The sequence below is a fragment of the Rutidosis leptorrhynchoides genome, chromosome 10, assembly GCF_046630445.1.
Source record: "Rutidosis leptorrhynchoides isolate AG116_Rl617_1_P2 chromosome 10, CSIRO_AGI_Rlap_v1, whole genome shotgun sequence".
NCBI classification, from domain to species: Eukaryota; Viridiplantae; Streptophyta; class Magnoliopsida; order Asterales; family Asteraceae; genus Rutidosis; species Rutidosis leptorrhynchoides.
Genome location: NC_092342.1, coordinates 218,509,205 through 218,515,201, shown reverse-complemented (window position 1 = coordinate 218,515,201; position 5,997 = coordinate 218,509,205).

Genomic DNA, 5,997 nt, shown 5'->3' with positions numbered 1-5,997 from the left:
TTGCTACAACACTTATAGGCAGTGTAGCTAATCGTACAGTAGTGTAGTTTTTAGTAAGTCCGGTTCGTCCACAGGGAACTCTTAAACAAGCTTAACGCTATATTAGTTTTAAATTTATAAAAATACAAATATATATATAAGTGATATTATTTTTATAAAAGGGGGTTTTTACCGTTTAATGACCGGTTTGTCGATTTTTAAAACTTTAGTCGCAGTTAAAACCTAATGTAAAATATTAAAAATAAATATAACTTAATTTAAAGCGTAAAGTAAATAACGATAATGAAATTGCGATAAATGAAATTGTGATAAAATAAAATTGCGATAATTAAAGAGTACGATAATTAAAAGTACAATTAAATACAATGACAATAAATAAAAGTGCGATAATTAAAAGTACAATTAAATATGAAATAAAAGAATTATGCTTATTTAAACTTCCGTAATCATGATGTTTGACGTGTTGATTTTTAGTTTATTCCCATGGGTTAATTGTCCTTTGTCCTGGATTATTCGATATGTCCATACGGATTTGTCCATAATAGTCCATCTGGCATAAATATAAAGTGCGAAAGTCTTCGTCAAATTATTCTTATTCCCGAAGTTAAATATTCCAACTAATTGGGGATTCGAATTGTAACAAGGTTTTAATACTTTGTTTAATGAATATACCAGGTTATCGACTGCGTGTAAACCAAGGTTTTACTACTTTGTTAACAATTACACCAATTACCCTTGAATGTAATCCACCCCTATTTCAACAAGTCTATTAACTATTAATCCAGTTCCGTGTCCGGTTAAAATGAACAATTATTGGTATTTATAGATATCCCACCCACCGTACCCAGTCAAGCGTATGTGGTTATATATAAATACGTCAAATTATAATTCTATATATTAATTTAACGAGGTATCGTTTAGTTAATATAAGACCCATTAATAGCCCATAGCCTAATTTCCACAAGTATCGTTCTTTTGTCCAAACCCCAATTATGGTACAAAGCCCAATTACCCAATTTTAATATTTAGCCTAACATCATGATTACTTCGTCTTAAATAAGCATAATAATAACTTAGCTACGAGACATTAAATTAAAAATAACATTAACCATAACTTACAGTGATTAAAATAGCGTAGCGTTACAAGGACAGAGTTTCGACTTACACCCTTACAACATTCGCTAACATACCCTTATTATTAGAATTTAAAATTAAAATTATATATATATATATATATATATATATATATATATATATATATATATATATATATATATATATATATATATATATATATATATATTTACGTTGATAGAAGGAAAGAAAAAGATGTGTTTATTTTGGCCAAAACGCGTTGAATTTATATGAACTGGGCTGGATTTCAGAGCCATGTGATCGCATGGCTTTTGTGCCTCCAGGCCATGCGATTGCATGGCCAGCTGGGAGAAGTCACATGTCTTTGTTTTCTTTCTTGCCGACGTTTATAAATAATAATATAATATATAAATAATTATAAGAATTATTTAAATATTATATTTTATTTATGTGCATAGTTAACTGGTAATTTTTAGTCCGTTGCGTCGAGCGTTGAGAGTTGACTTTGGTCTCGGTTCCGGTTTTTCGAACGTCCTTGCGTACAATTTAATATCTTGTATTTTGTGTTTTGCTTCTTGTACTCTTGTAATTTTGAGACGCTTCTAATCAATAATTGAAACCTCTTTGATTGTATTTTGTACTTTTGAGCTTTTTGGTCATTTGCGTCTTCAATTCGTCGAATCTATCTTTTGTCTTCACTTTTTATTATTTAAATGAATATCACTTGTAAATAGAACAATTGCAACTAAAAGCTTGTCTTTCTTGAGGGATAATGCTATGAAATATATGTTCATTTTTAGCATTATCAAGTATTCCCACACTTGAGCATTGCTTGTCCTCAAGCAATGTAGTCCTGAAATAAAAATACTAGAATCACTTCTTTATTCTTCACACTTTGTACATCAGTGATTTCTATACGGCGGTATAAACAATGATAGTAACGATGTGGTTTACAGTCCCACATGACTATAAAAGTTTAGATCCATTAAGGAAATTGGATCTTTATGAAAACATTTGATCTTTTGAAAATTAAATCTAGCTTTTACCCTAGATAAGTTTTCCGAAATAACCCTTCACCGGTGTTTGCAAAATATTTTTGTGGGTTTGGTGGGTTTCAGACTTGAAAATTTTAGCTCAAAACTTGTGGTTTTGTGTCACCCACTTGCTAACCGTGTATTAGGGAAGCAACACGTCCAGTATACTTGCTCCGTATATTACCTTTCGGTAAACTACCGTCCGGTTGTAAAGGAAAGCGTTGAACAAGCAACTGTTAAGGCAATGTCCCCTGACATGCTTTTAATTATGGTCTATAACGTGTCAGATGCAATTACTATCCTTGGTAGGAGCAATAGTAAAGCTCACCCTTATAATTTTCTGGTCTGGCACAAGGTCCTGTCTTTGACCATGCTATGCAACCAACGTTCTTACGGTTGACACCCGATTTGGTTCAGGTGACCTAATGAATTCCAAGTGAATTCCTAGGATTTTACGTTCAATGGTAATGAACGCATTGAAAATGGGTTTTCAGAAAACAAATCGGTTTGTAATTTTGATCAAAATATTTTCTCGTTCAAGCTCGAGTTTAGATATCATCGAATTCCATGAGTTTGTAATTCTCAATCTTTAAGGTCAATCTCTAGGATTGAGTAATATCAGGCTTAAAAGCTGATTTTTGATCTTTAAGGAGATTATCCTTTCTGGGGATCTGGTTCATTAGTCTTATCCAGCTAATTTGCACGGCGTTCTCCCCATTCTACAAGACAGATCCTCTCATGGTTAGGATAAGTCTGACCACTTGACGACCCTGTTTGATGCTGAGGTCCATGGATTTCCTGCTGATTTTAGAGATGACTTTTCTAGATTTTTCGTCAACCTACAGCTGGTCTGGACGACAACTTCATGACCTAAATCAAGAAGCGCGTTTCTTTTTCGGAAGACTTTACTTCCTTTTAATGATGGAATTGATTCATCGTGTAGATCCATCTTTCTTACAGTAAATCGGGTAAAACTTTTTAGTTTAGTCCAAAGCAAAAGCATCTTCAGTTATTTGTAAAAAAATATGTGATATATGTTTTAAATAACTTGGTAAATTTTTTCCCACACTTGGCTTTTATTTCCTTTTATTTACCCTTTTATTGTCCCCTATTCTATTTTAAATGAATTCTAACATTTTAGGTTGTTTCTCAATTTATGTCCTTTCCGAGATAACAATAATTTCGGTGTTAACACCTAGTTTTATTGTTCATAAATATGTATAAACATGATTTTGAGTTCATTTAATTGAAAATTTTACTAGAATTGGGTAGTCAGTATATAAGACTAGGGCTGTTCTTTATTATCAGAGAGCACTAGATTCTAATACAACTACTGCTTTACTAGTATTTTTAATGGTAACCAAGTGTTTAAATCAAAAATTTTTAAAATCCGAAAGAATTTAACCCCTTCCCACACTTAAGATCTTGCAATGCCCTCATTTGCAAGAAATCAGTAACAATTTAAATTATTGAGGATGATTAGTGTAGAAAAATGATTAAATTTTACCAAAGTTTCCAAACATATTGGCGTTTGTTTGCTGAATGATAAATGGTGCACATCATTTGTTCATTCCTTCTTGTTGTTACATCACATTTGTTTTTCGTTTTGTCGTCAAAAGTACTAGCTTTTGCTGAACTTAATGCCAGTCTTTGAAAATGCGCTGTTTTACCCTGTTTTGTACAATCGACAATATACATACAATACAAATATAAACATGCATGGTAATTTGAAATGGGACTTAAAATCCCACTTTCAAATCAAATATGAAACATTAGTACAACATAATAAAAATATTAAACATTACAATAAAAGTATCATAATATAATGTGTTTAAACATAAATAAATAGAAATAATAATAAAAATTAGAAATCATATAAATTACTAACCGGAACTAAATCAATCTGGATAGGGGTTCCAGTTCATGTCATTGTCCGGGTTCCATGGTTGGTGATAGGTGTACTGGTATGCCTGGTTAGGGTCGTAGAGAGTATAAGGCGGTCTCATCTCGGGCTGGTGTGGAGGATAGTAAGCTGGTCGGGTCGGGATGTAGGGCTCCTGAGGTAACAGCCGGCACATAATCTGACGCTAATGATAGTCCCATCTATCATGATTGAAATGTCCCGTTCTTATTGATTAAAAACGTTCCATATTAATTGATTTCGTTGCGAGGTTTTGACCTCTATATGAGACATTTTTCAAAGACTGCATTCATTTTTAAAACAAACCATAACCTTTATTTCATAAATAAAGGTTTAAAAAGCTTTACGTAGATTATCAAATAATGATAATCTAAAATATCCTGTTTACACACGACCATTACATAATGGTTTACAATACAAATATGTTACATCGAAATCAGTTTCATGAATGCAGTTTTTACACAATATCATACAAACATGGACTCCAAATCTTGTCCTTATTTTAGTATGCAACAGCGGAAGCTCTTAGTATTCACCTGAGAATAAACATGCTTTAAACGTCAACAAAAATGTTGGTGAGTTATAGGTTTAACCTATATATATCAAATCGTAACAATAGACCACAAGATTTCATATTTCAATACACATCCCATACATAGAGATAAAAATCATTCATATGGTGAACACCTGGTAACCGACATTAACAAGATGCATATATAAGAATATCCCCATCATTCCGGGACACCCTTCGGATATGATATAAATTTCGAAGTACTAAATCATCCAGTACTTTGGATGGGGTTTGTTAGGCCCAATAGATCTATCTTTAGGATTCGCGTCAATTAGGGTGTCTGTTCCCTAATTCTTAGATTACCAGACTTAATAAAAAGGGGCATATTCGATTTCAATAATTCAACCATAGAATGTAGTTTCACGTACTTGTGTCTATTTTGTAAATCATTTATAAACCTGCATGTATTCTCATCCCAAAAATATTAGATTTTAAAAGTGGGACTATAACTCACTTTCACAGATTTTTACTTCGTTGGGAAGTAAGACTTGGCCACCGGTTGATTCACGAACCTATAACAATATATACATATATATCAAAGCATGTTCAAAATATATTTACAACACTTTTAATATATTTTGATGTTTTAAGTTTATTAAGTCAGCTGTCCTCGTTAGTAACCTACAACTAGTTGTCCACAGTTAGATGTACAGAAATAAATCGATAAATATTATCTTGAATCAATCCACGACCCAGTGAATACGTATCTCAGTATTGATCACAAATCAAACTATATATATTTTGGAATCAACCTCAAGACAACTCCAACATTCACATATAGAGTGTCTATGGTTGTTCCGAAATATATATAGATGTGTCGACATGATAGGTTGAAACATTGTATACGTGTCTATGGTATCTCAAGATTACACAATATACAATACAAGTTGATTAAGTTATGGTTGGAATAGATTTGTTACCAATTTTCACGTAGCTAAAATGAGAAAAATTATCCAATCTTGTTTTACCCATAACTTCTTCATTTTAAATCCGTTTTGAGTGAATCAAATTGCTATGGTTTCATATTGAACTCTATTTTATGAATCTAAACAGAAAAAGTATATGTTTATTGTCGGAAAAAAAGTTACAAGTCATTTTTGTAAAGGTAGTCATTTCAGTCGAAAGAACGACGTCTAGATGACCATTTTAGAAAACATACTTCCACTTTGAGTTTAACCATAATTTTTGGATATAGTTTCATGTTCATAATAAAAATCATTTTCTCAGAATAACAACTTTTAAATCAAAGTTTATCATAGTTTTTAATTAACTAACCCAAAACAGCCCGCGGTGTTACTACGACGGCGTAAATCCGGTTTTACGGTGTTTTTTCGTGTTTCCAGGTTTTAAATCATTAAGTTAGCATATCATATAGA